At 38.6% G+C, this 19,944-nt stretch overlaps 1 long non-coding RNA gene across 1 annotated transcript in view; it reads right to left on the reverse strand.

The window, feature by feature from the left end:
- Positions 1–1,689: 1,689 nt before the first annotated feature.
- LOC107599935 (uncharacterized) overlaps positions 1,690–19,944 on the reverse strand; it is a 65,738-nt gene continuing 47,483 nt past the window's right edge. The window contains exons 3-4 of the long non-coding RNA XR_001610715.1: positions 2,763–2,864; positions 1,690–1,897 (exon numbers count right to left, since the gene is read on the reverse strand). This is a non-coding gene — a long non-coding RNA (uncharacterized lncRNA). The remainder of the gene's footprint in view (positions 1,898–2,762; positions 2,865–19,944) is intronic.

Consider the following 19,944-nt stretch of genomic DNA (forward strand, 5'->3'; position numbering starts at 1 on the left):
GTTTTGCTCACTTCCATGATTTGTTAACAACACAAGGTGACTAATGGCATTTTAAGTGTCTCTCCATCAGTTTGAGCTTTACTACACCATTGGTCTGTGTAAATACTTCCACACATGCATAAACAATGACCTCGGCTCTGATTGGTCAGAGTGTTTGCTCTGATGGAATGAGCAGTTTGGCTTGGTGAAGCACAGACTGAAAATAGCCAGGCCCCTGGCGTGGGTTTGAATCACTCATGCAGTTTATAGGGCACTGAACAGGTTTAATGAGCCACAGATAAATCTGATATTTCAGTCATTTCCCACAACACGCGGTCTCGATGCCTAATAACGACTTAGTTCATGATAGCACCTTATTTAAAGTCACTCCATTTAAGTACGAGCGCAAACACTGGGTCCAGCTGCATGGATTCAGTGTAACTCACCTAGTTTCTTGAAACTGTTTCTGTAATTACTGGATTTTGTACCTTAAAATAAACCAGGGTATGCAGGCCTAAAATACAGAGGCCTGCTGTCCTGAAGCAGCCAGTTCCCCACCCATGAGCCGGGATGAGGTTAAACTCACATTTTACCAACACCATGTGCACGCACGTGTGAGCGAGCGCATATTAGCAATGGCAGTTTGTTATAGGGAGTCATCAGTAACTGTCCCTATGATGCCAGAAGCTTAATTAACCCTCTCTCTCATTAGCACTCTCTCTATACGGCTCTCTCTCACTGGCTAACTCGCTTTCTTCCTCTCTCTCCGCTCTAGTCTCGCCCAATTACTGAGCCCAAATGGAACAGCATTAATCAAATCTTTAGTGCAGCAGCATGCTTTGAAATATCAGATTACGCAGGGCTGCAAAACTAATATGTCACTGTCACCGAGCTCGCGCAGGCATTTAGAGGCTAGCATTAACAAGATGGCTAACGTCACGAGCGTCTGTGCGCTATGTGGAACGCCGCTCTAGGGGCCATTAGTAAGACAAGGAAGAGGATAGCAAAGGGTTCTGCTTTCACTCTGCGCTCATTTTTTAAGCCCCCTTTCTTCTTCTCCTTCTCCTTCCTCTTTGTCTTCTGCTTCTCTTATTGTCCTGTCAAAAGGCTCGCGCCGCAGATGAGGAAGAATGGGCAAGACAAACGGCCCGGTGAGAAAGGCTCGAAGGAGATTAAGCAAAGGGAGGAAACGGAGGTCAGCGAAGGAAAGGAGTTGGTGCCGAAAGGAGGACAATGACGCAAAAAGCACGAGGAAGGAAATAGGAAAAGATGAGTGAAATCTTGAGCGGATGGACGGACAGATTCCGGGTGGAAATGTGCTGACCTGTAGGCATGTGCGCCTGGCATAACGGCTGCTTCTATGTGGTGTCAACACTTTTCTCAGGGTGAAAAAAGAGAGAGCGAAGAAAAAAGATGGCTCTGTGAGAAAAAAAATGTGCTGTTACACAGGGAGTTTGGGCGTGCTCTGTGGCAGGAGGCAAAATAGATGACAGTGTAATGATATTAAAAGCGCAAAGTTGTTAAGATGCCAAGTCAAGGCCCCATAAATCCAGCCAGGGCTCCCACTGCCTGTCCCCACACCGCGTAATTAAATCTGATTTATGAGGCGTATTACAGCAGTGAGAGATAGTTCATATTCCAGCTCTGCTTTATTAGACAGCCTGACAGGCGCCAAAAAATATTGTCGAAGTTGCCTCGGCCCAAGCCGCCAAAAAGCCTTGCTCCGCACTCTGTCTTTTGTTGTGTCAGTCCTCCCTTCCTGTGATGGATTAGGCACTCTTTCTCACTCTTTCATTCGCTCTCCATCTCCTCCCTCAGTCAGAATGTGGTGGAACAGCCCCTTGTGACACAGCCAGACAGCTTCATCTTCATCAGTAGCCCCCAACGCCTCCACGCAGCCCCCGCTCCCGCCCCCCCGCTGGGCCGAGAAGGAAAAGAGGGAGGGCACAGGTGTGGAAGAAAAGAGCCGTTTGAGAAGTGAGAAGTAAAAATACAAAGAGACAAGGTTATTGTAGTCAACTAAAACTAAAACCATTGTAAAGCGTTTTTGTCACTTGAAGTCAAACAAACATTAACTTAAATATATAAATACATATAAATGTAAACTTATTATATTTTAAGCAAGTTGCTGAGGAACTAATTATTTTCATTTAGTTTAACTTGATGTTTTTTCCCTCTATATTTCAATTACCGCATAGTTATTTTTTATTTGGTGTCTGTTCTCTTTATTATTAGTGTAATATTTAATTGTATTACCTTAAATTATATGTATGTCTGCACTATGTCTGTACTTTCTGCACTAGAAGCTCCTGTCACCAAGACAAATTCCATGTGTGTGTAAACACTTGGCAATAATGATCTTTCTGATTCTGATGTAAAAAATTATATAGACATATTAAACAAAAATGACAAACATATTAAACAAATGACATAACAAAATTACTTAAAATTGAAACTAAAACTGCAAACTGAAAATTAAAAAAAAATCTAACTTTTAATAAAAATTATATTAAAATAACACTAGAGACAGAAGCATGAAATCAGATGCATTTCGTGGCGAATTACACCACTTTACTTTGATTGGAACAAAAGAAAGTGAAATCTCAACATTTCTGTCTTTTCGCTGACAAAAACACTTCTGTCTTGTTGTGTTCTCGCTGGTTGTCCCGAGGCTGCTGCTTCAACAAGTACTAGAAATCTGAAGATCTTGTCTGATGTAGAAACACATTAAATATTTGAGCAAGCTAAATTGATTTTTCTTTCTAAAATTCACTATCACTTACGTATTTTCAGAGAACCAAAGGGCCTCTCATAGTCACCCACACAGCTCTCCAATGATTAAACCCGAGAGACACAACAGGAGAGAAAACATCTCACCAGCAGACCTTAAAGATTAGAGAGAGAGAGAGAGAGAGAGAGCAAGAGCAGATAAAAGAAGAAAGTGCAGCAGGGAAAAAAACACCAGCTGATGTTAACGAGCTGGGACACTTTTATTATCATTATTAATTAGAGCTTTTCAAGCAACAGAATTAAATCAATACGCTGGAGTGAAACAAATTTCAGAAGGCCGCTCAGATCAATCAGGAAGGGTTTTTATCTGCGTAACTGCCACTGAGCTAAGCTCGTTAGTGAAACAGTCGTTAACAAGGCACTTGCGGCAAGAGGATAGATCTGAGCTATTTCTAATTAGGAGGACATAAACCCAGCAACCATTTCTCCTCTCTGATTAACTGTTAAGTTCATTTGTGATTTTACCCCCTCCTACTATCCTCTTTCTTTGTCTGTCACAAACACACAGACACAATCCCAATTTCTCATGTAGATCTATTTTCTCTTCTCATCGGCTTCTCGCTTTCTCTCTCAGCCTAGCCATTAAACAGGATTAAATGCTTGCAGAGATTCTTGCCTTGTGTTAAATGATTGCGTCCTTATAAGGGTAAATTAGACCATTTATCATGAGCCCGTCCTCTGGGTGCGCTGCAAGTCGTTAGCCATCTACCGTCATGAAATAATTAGTTTTACTATTAATGTAGCAAAGCTCAATGATCATGAGTGGCCACATGTCCCCTTACACTGGGATTAATTGTATTAATGTGCTCAGATGCTCACTAAAGGCCTTTAAAAAAGGATGAAATGTTAGCAGGGCTCTGAAACATGGAACAGTCTTGAGCAGATAATAGCACAGAAAGATTCAGCGCTGCTTCCCTTTTATATCGTCTTTAATACCAATAGATTATAATAGTGCATACTGATGATAATGGCTGAAATGGCTATATTATGAATACAGCTCTTACGTGGCACGCATAGTTCTAATATAACATTGTAAAACAGATGTAGTGCTGACTCTAAATTGGATTTGATATTACACATCAACAACATTTTTTTCTGATTGGAAAGTGCCATGTTATGTTGTGTTATATTAATAAGAAATTGCCGTTGCTCTTATTATTACTAATAGTAGGGGTGGGCAATATGACCAAAATCTTGTATCAAGATATGAGTAATTTTATTTCACAGTAATTCATAAGTATATATATCACATCACAATATAGTTACACATCACTTACTTCTGAAGACAAGTAAACAGTCAGCTAATAAATAAGAATAAGAAACAAATTCCAAGCAACTGGACAAAAAACTACACTATCACAAATAAATAAGAAATGTTACATACATTGTATAAAGTAATCAAATGTATAAAAACACTGCATATTCTTCACTGTGTAAATTAGTCAAGAGTAGTGAGAGATTTTCTCTCGTTTATTGTTTGATTAACACAAATGACAGACAGCAGGCATGTTAGACTGAGAGCTGCCCGGATCCAACATACTGTTACATGTTTTATTTCTCAGCTGTTTGCTTTCACTTAAGACCTAAATTACTGTGTTTACAAGGATACTTGCAAAGATGGGAATTTTGACACATACAAGTGTATTTAACCATTAAAGGTCTATAAAGCAGCAAAAATAACCCGCGCCCAATGAGCACCTTCTTCAATTACTTATTTTTAAATCGCAATGCTTAAAAATGTGCGCAAATGATACGTTTTCGTGACTACGAAGCACAGCAATGTCACGTGAGCTTGTAACCGCGATAGAGATGATAGTCCAAAATCTCTATCAGTTGACACATTTTTACTGGTTAATCATGTCTACTGGTATATCACCCACTCCAAATAGTAATACAAATAATTTCTTATTGATATAACATGATATAAAATATAACATGGCACTTTCCAACATGTCAGAGAAGACCAATTACCCATAAAAACATCTCACTCATATCTTATAACATTGTATGAATGTTTGCCATTTCTAATTTCAAGCCAGTTCTAAGAATGATTGAAAACAATACCAAAACATAAACTGATTCCCCAGTTGTTATCATTTTTACAAATTTTAATTAGAGAGAAATAACAGGGAATGAGTGACACCATAAGTGATCATTGTTGATGACCCAGTTCTTGAGGCAGTGTTATTAACCTAATGAAGAACAATGCTTGACTTGAAGTCCACAGCTGTTCCAGCCTCACAAACACCAGGAGGATGAGATGGAAAAAATTCCTCACAATGTAAGAGGTGACACTGTGTGTATGAGCAACCACAGAGGGGTAATGTTAACAGAGACATAAAGGCTAAATGCTATTGGTGACGCTGGCTTTTTCCTATGAGCATTGTGATTAACCTACTGCTCCAGGTCTGCCTCTTGACCCTCTCTACACGCTGACCTCTACATCCTAGCACTCTTTCACAGCGGCTCTCTGCGGGCTGTAGCTGTAGTCATAGTAGGCCGCATCTGGGGCCTGTAATCAACATCATGACACATTAGAAACAGTGACAGAATCCCCCCGTACTCGATTGGAGTTTTACTATGGGTCAGAAACAGAGCCAAACTCCCTTCAGCATAGGATGTCTGTTTTTGTCCTTCATTCGTCTATTGTTTTAGGGTGTGATCTAGTTTCAAACAATATCTGTTTATCTAAATGTCTATTTTATCCAAGCCCAATTTTTATACATAAAAAATATTCAAACATGAGTGCTGCTTGCATGTGCACAGTTCTAGTGTGTTTTAGTAAGTCAACAGGACGTTGCTATGCAGTCTGCACTTATTGTAAGTGCATGGAAAGGCATTACTCTGTGATTGCTAGGATGCTGCCAATGATTGCTTACCAGGCCAAGTTAAAAGAGCTCACCCAGATATCTCTATAATGTTTTGTTTACATCCAAGTTATACATACCGAATGCTTAGGTTAGGGGTTTAGAATAAATAACTAAAGTAAGCATGAAATGGAAAGTCACCCTATCTGTTTTCTAAATTGATTTTATTGTGAACAATTCATCCATGCAATGATAGATTTCTCTCTGGTGATGTTTGCCAGACTTCTCCAATTATTTAGTCCGCTTAAACCATGCAAGCTCATAGTCTGATATGTCTCCATTCAATCAACAACCGATGGATAGAAGTTTCCACTCAGATGTACAGTGCACAAAACAAAAGAGATGTGTTGCTACTTCTGTTTCATCTTGACTTCGCCATAATTTACTCAATATCAAAATGTTCCAAACCTGTATCAATTTCTGAACACAAAAGAAGATATTTTGAAGAATTTGAGTGACCCAACTGTTTTTGTTCCCCAGTGACTTACATAGTATTTTTTTCCCATACTATGGAAGTCAATGAAGACCCGTTTGGTTACCCACATTATCCAAAATGTCTCAGTTTATGTTCAACAGAAAAAACTAACTCATAAAGGTTTGGAATAACTTGAAGGTGAGTAAATGATGACAGAAATTTTATTTTTGGGTGAACTATAACTTGGGCAAAAATACTGATTATTATTTAATTGCTCCAATACCAAAAAATCCATTTAGCTAACTTTTCAGAGACATAACTTTGGAACTGTGAACAATTTTTAGTGCAAAAAAACTGTCAAACATATGAGTAATTAAATATCAAATTGTTAATAATATATACTTTTGTGTTGTTTGTAGTTCTGTTAAGCCTCAGGTCCTTGATGAGTCAAAGCGAAGTATTAACTAATGTAGTAAACTTAGTGTGAATCATTACTTGAAGTCAGTGATCCAGAATCACACTCCAGCAGATGAGACCAATTCTTATGAGACCAAAAATTCTTACCCATTACTGATGCATTTTCTTATTCTTTTTCTCCTTCTTCTTTGTTCCAGATCCTACCATCTGATTGTTGCCTAATGAATAGGCCATGTCTGAGTGCAAAGATCCTGCTGTACCCTAAGACAGATCGAACATCTGGACCCAAAAGAAAGATATAACACCAGTGTCATCACAGGCTGTGACTGCTTAACCAATCCATCTGCATTACGCGCAGCACATGTGCGAGGGAGCTGAAGTGTGCCGTTTTCAAAAGTCTGGTTTATGTGAATAAAATACACATAATTTTTTTGGGGGGTGGGTTCATGTGTGTGTGCACGCACATGTGTGTGCAGTTGCAACACTCTGTGGCAATGTGCAATGTGCAACAAAGCCACTACATCACTGTAATTAGTTTTGTCATTCTCTCTCCCTCACTCACTCACCAGCTCTAATGTAATACAGAGCTCAGGCCAGGCCAGCAAGGCCATTAATGAGTCACACTGACACTGACACAGCCTCCAGGACCCCAGTGCTTTTTACTGTCTATCCGCAGCCATGACATCAATTAATCACTCATTAATCCTACCCCCTACACCGGCCTTACTGAGAGGGGGCAGGGGGTCGTGTATGATCCAAATTTTATCCATGCAGAAAAGCAGAATGGCTGACAGAGCTGAAAACAGACTTGTAATGAAATATAAGCTATATACAGTGGGTACGGAAAGTATTCAGACCCCCTTAAATTTTTCACTCTGTTATATTGCAGCCATTTGCTAAAATCATTTAAGTTAATCATTAGTTTTCCTAATTAATGTACACACAGCACCCCATATTGACAGAAAAACACAGAATTGTTGACATTTTTGCAGATTTATTAAAAAAGAAAAACTGAAATATCACATGGTCCTAAGTATTCAGACCCTTTGCTGTGACACTCATATATTTAACTCAGGTGCTGTCCATTTCTTCTGATCATCCTTGAGATGGTTCTACACCTTCATTTGAGTCCAGCTGTGTTTGACTATATATATATACAGTATATATTCAAAAATAAAACAAAGGCTCGATTATAACAGGGAATGCTCACTTTTCACAATCCAAGGAATCCAATCCATTTCCAATGGAATGAAATCCTGCCCTAAATTATTTTTCTCTCTTTGAAACGGCATCTCAAATAGATTTGAACTAGGAGAAACTGTTTAAACTCACTTCAAATGTTATTGTTAATTATGCACTTTAGAAACAAGACAGATAAGCAAAGAACATGTCCTTAAAAGGTATTGTGTGGTGTTTATTGTTCAGTGTGTACATCAGATTGTCTCCTCCTCCACAGGGAGTGACTGAGGGGATGCAGGTGCTGGATGGACTAATGTTGTGCTAACAGGTGTTTTGGAGAGCCTGGCCATGTATGGGAAGAGTTGTCCACTGTGAATGTTGTGTTTATCCTCTCCGTCTCTCTCTCACTCACTCTCTCTCCCATGATAAATGACACACTTTCTTCGGGCTGACTTTTCACAGCACTGGAAGCTCTCAAAGCCGTTAGTCTCTGACATTTTGCTCCCTCCACCAAAAAAAGGAAAAGTAGAAGAAATGTACTCATTTCCAGACGTCCCTTTACCGTGTAGTGTGGAGCTTATGTGGTATGAGTGAATGCAAGAGTGATTCCTGTCTCCCTGATCAAGATGGGTCATCATCACACATTGAAATTACACAGTGAAAAAGTAGGATACTATGAAAAGTTGTGACCTTTTTCCAATACTGAACATAGCAATACTCAAACTTAATTTGAAAAGTATTGATAAATGAAAGGTAAAATAATTTGATAAATATGCAGAAATTGGTTTGGACACACCTACTCATAATTTATTATTACTATTTTCCATATTTGTGACCCTGGACCACAAAACCAGTCTTAAGTATACCACGGGTATATTTGTGCAAAAAATCATTAGGATATTAAGTAAAGATCATGTTCCATGAAGATATATTTTTTAAATTTCCTACTGTAAATATATCAAAACTTCATTTTTGATTAGTAATATGCTTTGCAAAGAACTTCATTTGGTCAGCTTTAAAGGCGATTTTCTCAATATTTTGATTTTTTTGGCACCCTCAGAGATATTCAAATAGTTGTATCTCAGCCAAATATTGTCTATCCTAATAAACATACATCAATGGAAAGCTTATTTATTCAGCTTTCAGGTGATGTATAAATCTCAATTTCGAAAAAATTTACTGGTTTTGTGGTCCAGGGTCACATTTTAGAATAATAGTGAAGTCATTTATCTATGATATAAAGTAAATGGATGGAAGTATGTGGATTATGCAGTGACAAAAACAATCGTATTTTAATCATATAAAAAGAAAAAAGTTCATCACTTTGTCTCTTAGAAAGGCCACACTTTGTAATTCACTGCTGGCAAAAAGGGGTTTTCATAAAAATTGGCTGTCTAAGACAGTGCTACACAACTAGAGAAAACAAAGAAAAAGGGCTGTGGCAAAAAAAAAAGTAAGAAAACTTCAACACCCATAATGGACTGAGCTCAATTAGACTGTCTGTGAGCAGGGATATAAAAATGCAGAAGTACAATCTATAGTTTTCACAAAAGACCTGGATCTGTTATAAGTTCACCTGATGATGCATTTTACATCATCTGGTGGACTGTTGCTGACAAATGAATGGGATATCTTGGTGCAGGTAACATAGAAAAATAATACACTTTGTTCCTTTACTTACAGTTCTGATGCTGCAACAATACAAAACCCCCTTAAAGGTGCACTAAGCAATTTTTGTATAATGCTTTTGACCACAGTGTTGGACCGAGTCCCAAAACACACTTGTAGCCAATCAGCAGTAAGGGGCATGTCTTGTAATGATAGAAGAGAGCGCTTTCAAATATCAACATAATTTGGCATATATCGCTCAGTGCACCTTTAAGAGCCCAAATCCGACACTAGTAAAAATCTACACAATATAATGGAATACTTGCAATTTAAATGTTTTTTTTTTTTTTTAATTAATGCATTCAAAACTTTTAGAAGACAAAGATATTTTATATAGCACTGGATTTGAATGATTTTTGCAGTCAGATGGTGTGGTTACAGTGCCCATTGTCCAAATTTCAAGCATTTAAGCATATAGATCAAGAGGTCTGCAGGATGAGAAAACAGTGGTTCAGTGGATGTTATAATATTGTCTCATCTTAGTAATCCAAATGTAGTTGCTCAAAATATACAGACTCGCATTATACACTGCATGCAACACAAAACACATGATCTGTTTCATGTACTTAATTTCCCCTGCATGCTGTATAGGGAATACAGAGTGATACTACAAGCAACAAAAAGATTTAATTATTTAAATTTATGCAAATTAATCCAATCAATTTGTAAGCAATACTGACAAAGGTCGAGCTGACATTTTTTAATGAGTAACAGACAGTGCTGAATTTGAAATGTGTGGGGATGTTCTGCCATGCGCAAAACACAGTGGCTATTTATTTTATCAAAACAGATGGGTTTCTAAAGACTATGATCAATGGTTCAACTCAGATATCAAATCAATCAGAATTCAGTTCTTTGGAGTTTGAGTGATGGTGTAGTTGGGCTTTTTTATGGCACTGTATTGCATGCAACTTAATTTGAGCTGAAAATACAGGGTTCAGAATCAGATTCCACATTTAAGGTGCATCACCATTCAAAAGTTGGGGATTTTTTGTTTTTTTGAAACAAATGTATTACTTTTACTCAGCAAGGATGCGTTAAATTGATCAAAAGTGACAGTGAAGATTTTACATTGTTATACATTGTTGAACCTTTCCATTCAACAAAGATTCTGGAAAAAAACAAAAATCATGAATTCCACATAAATATTAAGTAGCACAACTGTTTTCAGCACTGATAATAATAAGAAATGCTTTTCTAATGTCATTCTAATTTCATTTGAATCACATTAGATTGATTTCTGAAGACTGGAATAATGGCAATTTATTTACATTTTTAATAATATAACAGTTTCTTCTGCGTATTTATCAAATAAATGCAACCATAGTGAGCATAAGAGACTTCTTCCAAACACATTAAAAAAAAAATTCTTACCAACACCAATCTTTTGAACAGTAGTGTATGCGATGATACAGAATGTAGCGATAAAAAGGATGACATTCACTCTTACAAGTACCAACTAATCATTAATTCCTAAGAAGTAACACTGAATCTTTGTAGTGTAAAGGTCATGTAGAGTTGGAGGTGCACTCATTCAGAAAACAGGCTGCCTCACAAAATCAGTCTTTCAAACTCTGACACCCACAAAGTCCCACCCGTCTCCAAAACACACACATGCGCACAAACTTTATTTGGCCACAGAAACAGTTCCCCTGATCTGAGCGATCTGAACGTCACATAGCTCTCCCCGCTGCGGTCAGAAAAGTGTTTCCCGCTGCTGACAGGCAGGATAGATGACCTCCATTATACACAACTACAAATACATTCCAACAGCTGAAGGTGCAGTAAATTATCCTTCAGCAGAGATGGGAGGAGAGAGCACAAGACAAAAAGAATAGAGAAAAAAACAGGAGCGAAGGTCTAATATTTCAAGCTGGATTCCCTCAGAGAGAAGAATGGAGTCTTAAGTTTGTCTACTCTAAAGGTTGTCTAACAATAAGAGTTATTCCAAACTGATGACTTAAAAGAAAATCAATCAGACAACCACACAGAGTCATCTGTCACTGTTTGTGTGTTTTAGCTGTTTTTCATGAGGCTGAGAGTTCAGTCTAATAACTCTCTGGTTGACATTAGCATTAGCTGTTTCGCTAAGATACTCCACATTGTTGCCGCAATTTCATTTCTACCTGAAGTCTACATATAATGTAATTCAGTTTTCCTGTGGCAGCAAAACTTCTGGTTTACTCTTGTATTAGTGCTGCTAATACGGTTAGCTTCTGTATAATACACTACTTGTTTTTTTCCCCTCATCTGTTAGTCACTTTGGATGCTAAGTGCATGCTAACTGAATAAAATGGGAAAAAGTGTTTTATATAACCATTTTCTGTCCTCTCTCTGACTATTAAAGTTCCACAGGCTGTTTTTGCTTCTGTACCTTTAAGACGGTTGTATATAAATGACCTCTGTTTTGATTAGCTAACCTCCAAGTACCGGTGTGTTTCACACAATTTGAATATGCATTAATATTCTTCTGATATATACACAATTCAAAAATCTGTGTGTGGGCAGGTTTTGCTATGGTTGTAGGGACAATATTTCAAAAATGTCTCCAGAAAAGCGAAACCTGACCAAACCACTTTGTGGAGAAGTATGTGTGTCTTAATGTGTATGAAATATGTAAAGGCTTGACCTCAAAAAGCTGGTTTCTCTGTGAAGAATAGCGCGTTCTCTGTCACACACACCCACTCTCACTGTAACACTATAAATGAGCTACAATCCCTGCAGCATCAATCTAATATAATTGCTCTGACGCCAGTCGAGACAACAGTTCTGTTTACGAGACAGTTTTCTCTTATCTGTTCGTATTATCCTATTATTAATGGTCTGCTTCATAAAAACACTTACATTCATTCTGAAACCTCAAACAGTCTCCTAGAGAAATAGACAGTAAACATACACACTCAAGTGTCACAGAATAGCTAAAGTGTCTGGCTTTGTCAAACTAATGTGCGGAGTGTCACACTGCAATGTCAAACACGATCATATGAAACACACACTCTTTACCCATGGGGCATTTCATCGTGGCAGCTTGACAACACAACCACAGAAACTCAAAACACTGCTTATCAAGACTATCACTGCAAGTTTATGGGGAATGTGATGAAAGCAAAAGACGAGAATTCCTTTGATACGATGGCCTTTGCCACTATAACCAGATTTTGGCACTAATGGCATAATATTTTCCATAAGAAGTCACTGCTGCAGATCAGAGTCAGTGAGAGAGTTTGTTTTACTCACATTTAAAAGCTACCCAGTGGATGTCAACTATTTATAATACAACCGTACTGAATATCAAGGCTCAAAGTAGGACTATATTAAAATTAAATCTTCTTAATTTGACACACGAACATACCCATTCCCATAATCATTCTTATTGCAATTTTTATAGGCTATATATATTAATATATTATAGAATAAAAAATAAAATAATATCTGATATTGTGACATGGGCCAAGGCCTACTGGGGCATGTTTTCTCAAAAGATGTGTTCAATCACCATTTTTCTCAAAAACAGAGATGTATATAGGAACTGACTTTCAGAATTTACTGAAGTACTGATCTTTATGTTACATTAAAGGGATAGTTCCCCCAAAAATGAAAAATCTGTCATCATTTACTCACCCTTGTGTCATTTCAAACCTGTATGAGTTTCTTTCTTCAGTGGAACACAAAAGAAGGTATTTTGAAGAATGCTGGTGAACAAACAGTTTTGGTTCCTATTGACTTCCACTGAATGCACAGAATTTTTTGGGAGGACTATCCCTTTAAATCTGCAGGTATTTGGTGTTGCTGCTCTGTCTCGATAATGAAAAAGCATGTAAAGTAGTTTCATGTGTGAACAGAAAGAGCGATTAAAACTTTCTCTTTTTTTTGGTCTCTACTTTTGCTTCTTTTATTTTCTACTCTCTCTCTGGTTCTCAGCCCTTAGTTTCCTAGAGAAGAGGGCTGAAGACAGATTTTAATGAAACTGTCAGAGAGTGTGTGAGTGTGTGTTTGCTTCACTGCTGAGAGCGTAATTATGCTTCTTCCCTTAACAGACAGTCTGACAGACATATTCTCTCCTCCCTTCTTATGTCTTTCCTCACTCTGTTCATCTCACAGGCCCCTTGAGACACAAATTAACATCGCATTTGGTTTGCCATCAGCCTTTGAACAACAAACACAGCTAAAACAGAAATGACCGAAACAGACCAATGTTTTATTCTTACAGTAATGCCACCATAATGACCAACTGTCGTCTAGAACATGCAATAGAGTCACTATAAGCCATTTGTACGTGAATGAGCCATGTCAACATGCAAAAGACGACACTGTAAATCAACGCAAACGGATACGTAGGAAAAGGCAGAAAAAGAGAGGAGAGAAAAAGAGCCAAAAGAAGAGAGAAAGCAGAACCAATAATTAAGAAATACAGATGGGGCTTTACTTGAGATGGAGGGATCATAAATCCCATCATGTCTCGCTCTCTCTCACTCACTTTATCATCAGCGCTGTAAGTTTTTAATCACACTGAAATGATTTATTTTAACGTCAGCCGTGTGTCACCGCACTTCCTTTCATTTTTCAAATTGCCTGTGTTTTTTCTCGATGATAAATTTATCTTCAGACAACCCCAATATGACTAATTAACTCTGAAATATAGGAACCAGATGTTCGGGTGAAGGAAGTTTCTACGCAGCAGCCAAAAGAACATGCCAATCTCTACCTCTCTCTCATTCTCTCCCCCTTACTCATTTTATGTTAAGTCAGGCTCTTTCGGCTCTAATGTGTGACCTGTCATACTGAGGTCCAGAGTAAATTTCCTGGCTACGCTGCACATCCTGCAGTTCAGAGGCACTTTCCTCTCGTTTCCATCACTTCTCTTCCTTCTTCGCTCATCACCCCGTACCTAATAATCCTCCTCTGTTGCTCGCAGACCACAAATTTCACTGGAGTATTTATAATTACGTCTAATTTACCATTAGGATCAAAACATTTACACTAAGCGCAAACAGACTGGAAGCAATCAGAAATGACTGCAGTTGATCCCAAACTTTGTAAAAAAAAATCACACAGTACGTAGCCATTAAATAAACAGTGTATTTAGACGTGAACATGAAGTGCTAATTTGAGCAGAGTCTTTGAGGGCCGTGCTTTGGCCTGCATGCGTGTGTGTCGCTGCTAAAGCAGAGTGTGATGGCGCCGGGCCCCGGAGGGACGTGTTGCTCTGACACTCTGACAGTTTGCCATGAGTGACGTGTGATCCGTACAAATTTCAGGACTAATAAATCTACCTGTCAGTGCGGGGGACTTGAAAGGGCTGAGGCCCTCGGGCTGAGCTTTAACACAACTCGTGTTGATGAAATTCTGTAGGCTGGAGAATTATAGCTGTCAGAAAAACGCCCACGTCAAATCTTGAGCTTTTGGCTCACTTACTCCTTTTTTTCTTCTTCTTTCTCTCTTTCCTCTTTTCCCTTGCTCTCTCAACACTCATATATCACTCACATACACCCAATGCGAACACTCCGTGTCTCTCTTCCTTTAGCTCGATGTAGAAAATGAGACGCAGACTTCTTTCATCGCTTGGTAACTATTATTACATCACTTTGACACTGTACAACCTCAGGCCTGCCAAGCTGCACCACATAACACCTCAGCTTCCATTACTGCACTTAAAGCACTCACACACACACTCGGGTTGACGTCGGTGTTATCTGCGTCTGGCATGGCTCCGGTGACGTGAGAGCGGGTCCTGATCTCTTTTGTTTGTAGGTGTACAGGACATGGAGGATCGCTGTCAGCATTCAGGGTTAAACGGGGGAAACGTGCAAAACCGTCTCACTTTGCTCTCTCTGTAAATTCTATACTAATACACCAATAAATCACTCGTTCCTTCTCCTTTCTCCTTCCTTGAAGGTTCACAGTGTTAGATTTATTCCTGTTTGTCTTTTATTTTTGGCCGTGTTTGCTTAGCGTCTTTTCTCCTCGCGCTCTGAGTGTCTGCAGGGCGATAACTCATGTTGTTTGGACACTTCTCTACTGGCGCTGTCTTTCCCATAAACTCTATAGAGGGGGATATGAGGGCGCTTGTATTTACACTGTGGAGTGAAGAGTTCAGTAGTGTGTGTGTGTATGTGCAGACTGCTGCCTGGCCTGTCTGCTTAAATGTCAACAGCACCTTCCTTTCCTGCAGTCACTCATATATAGGACTGATCGCGACTCAAAAATATCTTTGAGATGATGCACAAACTCTCTGTCTCTCAAAAACATGTTCTAAATGTTTTGGCATATAGGCCTAAATCGCAGACAAAGGTCAAAATATTGCATTGACCTTGTATATCCATTTTTAAATTCAAATTTAGTTGAATAAAACTTCCTTTGCAAAGCTCTTGTAATCTATCTGGCTAACAGATAAAACTGTCAAATGTGCAAAATAAAAAAAATAAATAAAATAAAACATGATACTTTTGAAAGCATCAATATAGATGGGGTGAAAGCTGCAACCTAGTAATGTAATATCCCATCATTTTCCAGAAGTGTGTTTATGAATTTATTAAGTTAATGTTTTTCCTTTTTTGGAAAGATTTTCTTCTTAAATAAAAATAAAAATAAATAAATAGACAAAAACTTTTTTTTTTAACTGAACTTTTATGTTCTACATAAGAAAAAGTGAACTTAAACAGAAACAAATCTTATTTTTTTTAGAAAATCTAAAAATAAATTGCTAAGGAAAATAAAAGTTGATAATTATTTTAAAGTAGGACCAGTGAAAGTGGTGGCAGGGCAAATAAAGAATATAAGCACTGGCCCAAATTGCCAGCATGAAAAAAAAATCCTTCTTGTTGATGAGCTACCTCATAGTAATATGTATTTAAAAAACACCTTTACCTCAGAACGTGCTAGATGCTGCATTAGAAAATGTACATTATAATTGGGTGAGAGGTGGGGAAAAATCCTGAACCTGCTGCTTTTTTCCAAACCTTCCAAGGAAATCTGAATTCATCTGTTTGAAAGTCACATCTCATGCCAACTTTCTGCCACGCAGAATATTTATGATGTTTTCACAAAGCGGTTTCCCTAAAGTTTGACATTGACAGTAAGTCTAGTTAACATGCCATAAAAATTTTCTAAAAGCACTATTAAAAGGGGAGTTTCATCAAGTGTTATGAAAAGAATTGACCAAAATGATCTTCCACACCCCATTCAATGATAATGTCATCAGATAAAGGAAATGAGTAACTACTAGATTAAAGGCTGATCCCAGTCATTCATTCATTGACCTCACCCCATCATCAACAGGTAGAATTAAAAAAAAAAGTCTCTTCATGTCTTAATCTGTCAAAGTGTCATGCAGGGTGTGTCTGACAGCGTGAGTGTTTGACAGAGTGTGTGATCTCAGACTTTAACGGGGCTTGGGGTGAGGACCAAACGCGCCGCGCTGCAAATCCCAGAGATGAAGTGATCTCAGCGCAGTCTTGATGAATCCACGAAATCTTTGAAGACAAATTAACAACCGAAGTGCATGCACACATGCGCATGACTCTGAAACAGGGCTCTGGCTTACTACAACCAGACCTGTTGCAAATGTGATTTCTGAGCCTAATAGACTGAAACTTCACTGATGGCTTTAAGCAGCTGAAACCACATTCTCCTGTTCCTCAGCCTCTTGACTCTTACGTGAACTGGGGAGTTTGGCCCAGGGGCATACAAGCATTTGTGTGTGTGTGTGTGTGACACAGCAGGGTCTAAACTAACAAACAGGAACCAGGATCCAGGGCTCTCACCCCAGTCTCTTTCTCTTTCTGTAGCCCCGGTGTTGACCTCTAAAGTCCTGCAGCAGTGGTCATGACCAGAACCTGCCCCAGACCTCCACACCTGCCCGTCATTCTCACCTTTCACTTTTAATTTCTCTGAAAAGACACTTTCTGGCTCACTGAGTCAGACAGGCAAGTGTGTGTGTGAGAGCTTCATTAGAACAATATTAGATAAAGACAGCAGGGTTGGGCAAAATTCAGAATAGAAGAATTGGTTCCCTTTTGAGGATGAATTTGAATTGAACTGATGAAATGTCATACAGGTTTGGAATGACATGAGGGGGAGTAAATGACTACATATTCATTTTTGCATGAATTATCCCTGAAAAATATAAATATTTCCAGCAAATATAAAAATACATTGCTTAAAAATGAAAATTGTGTTTTTATATATATATATATATATATAGTGGGGACAGTCAAAATGTGCAGGGCAAGTAAAAATGGTAAGTACTTGCCCAACTCGCCAGCAGAAAATAATCTTTATTGTTGAGCTCTGGCAACCACCAAGAACATCTTATCAACCCCAGTAGTATGTTAAAAAACACTCACAACACCTTAATGCACTAGAAAATAGTTCAGAAACATTTTGATTGGGCAAGAGGTGGGGAAAAACCCTGAACTAATGCTATTTTTTTCCAAAGAAAACATTATGCAGGTTTGGAACAACGTGAGGGTGATTAATTTCATGAGTGTGAATTCCAGGAAGAAGAATTTACTAAATTGCAATTCAAGGAAATTTAGCATGGGTAATGCAATATGGGATATTAAATATTCTTCCTCCTTGGTCTTCAAAAGTTAATTTCTTAATATGATGAAATGTATAAATTAAATACAAATGTCTATAGGTAGCATTTCAAACATGTCTAAAATCTTAGCCTATAAAATCTTGAATCTTCCAGGGTTTTTGAACTATTTTCTAAAAAAAAAGATTTGTCAAGCTAACATTCACAATCTTTTACTTAACTTAAGTTAATTCACTTAACTTATTTAGTTAAAAAAATAACTTTAAAAAGTCTAGTATATATTTACTTATTTCTTGGAATTACAATTGCCCACAACCATGATAGATAGACTGATGATTAAACGAAGGACAGATAGATCAATAGATCCACAGATATACATTAGCAGCCATTGGCAACATAGAATGAACAATGTACATTTCAATAAATATATTACAGCAGGCATTCCGCCGAACCTCTTTGACCTAGAATATTTACTTGAAGTACCCCCATGAGATTTTAAGTAAATATTTCAAAAATTTAACAACACATTTGCATGTTCGTGGTTCTCTTTTATTTTTATTTGATTTACTTCTAGACTTTTTTATGATTTAATTAATTGCTAATTTTCCAGTCACTGAAGAACCTCATGAAGTTTGTTAATTCAAGTTTGAGAAACCCTGTATTAGAGAACATAAAGTATATATATATATATATAGATATACATATATATATATAGAAGAGACAAGGAAAGTGTAAACAGGAAACTTTTTTAAGCATTTGTGTAAATATCAGCTTTGTAGAGCATATTCAACACAATAACAAAATCCAAGCTAACGTTTGAAAGTGCTGCTGACATTATGAACATAATCTGTGTGTGGGTGTGTGTGTGTGTGTGTTCAGAGTGACAACCGAACCGTGGAGACGACCTCTGAATGACCCTTCTATCATGCCTACTCAATCATACCTGTCTCCTCACACACTTCCAACACTGCTTGGTAATGCAACAGGATCACACACACACACACACACACACACACACACACACTGGAAAAGCATGAGAGGGGCCAATCATACTAAGAAGGGAGAAAGTGAACCCCCTCCCACTGAGAAGTTCACACACACTCAAAGCGCTCTCAGAGGGTTGTGTGTCTGACCCGGCCTGTCAGTTGTTATTCATTATTCATCAGGCAGATCAAAGGACGCCCAGCAGGAACTCTGAGGACCCTGACAAGAGGCAGTCTGTCCTCACTATTGACAGGTCATCTCTCATTCCTTACTGACAAGGAATAGGAGTCACAGGAGCAAAGACACACACTCACACACACACACACACACACACACACACACACTGGAAAAGCATGAGAGGGGCCAATCATACTAAGAAGGGAGAAAGTGAACCCCCTCCCACTGAGAAGTTCACACACACTCAAAGCGCTCTCAGAGGGTTGTGTGTCTGACCCGGCCTGTCAGTTGTTATTCATTATTCATCAGGCAGATCAAAGGACACCCAGCAGGAACTCTGAGGACCCTGACAAGAGGCAGTCTGTCCTCACTATTGACAGGTCATCTCTCATTCCTCACTGACAAGGAATAGCAGTCACGGGAGCAAAGACACACATTCGCACGCGCGCGCACACACACTTTCAAACTGCCAAACCCAAAGTGTGTGCTGATTCAAAGTATACAGAGTTTAGCTAGCATACTGCATATGGGTGTGTATCCTGGACTAGTATCTGTATTAGTTTAGTATGTATGAGAATCTGTGTGTATGTATTTTCATACGGCTGACTGCGTGTTTTGCCTGTTTAAACAGTGACCCTTTCAGTGTGTGTCTGAGCGGCCCCCCTGCTGCATAGGAGGCATCAATTACAGCCAGCCGTCCCACTGTCACAGCCTTTAATTAATGAGCCCACAGCACACTCCACCGCGGGGCTGGCCTCACCGTGAACTCTGCAGGAATTCAGGAACACACACAGGCCCAAATACACACACAGATCCAGATGCACACACAGCCACAGACTCTCCAGAGCTCAGAGAGAGAGAGAGAGAGAGAGAGAGAGAGAGAGAGAGAGAGAGAGAGAAACCCTCTCCCCCCCGCGCAAGCGCGCTCC

This window comes from Sinocyclocheilus grahami, unplaced genomic scaffold (genome assembly GCF_001515645.1).
Source record: "Sinocyclocheilus grahami isolate Dianchi unplaced genomic scaffold, SAMN03320097.WGS_v1.1 scaffold275.1, whole genome shotgun sequence".
Taxonomy (NCBI): domain Eukaryota; kingdom Metazoa; phylum Chordata; class Actinopteri; order Cypriniformes; family Cyprinidae; genus Sinocyclocheilus; species Sinocyclocheilus grahami.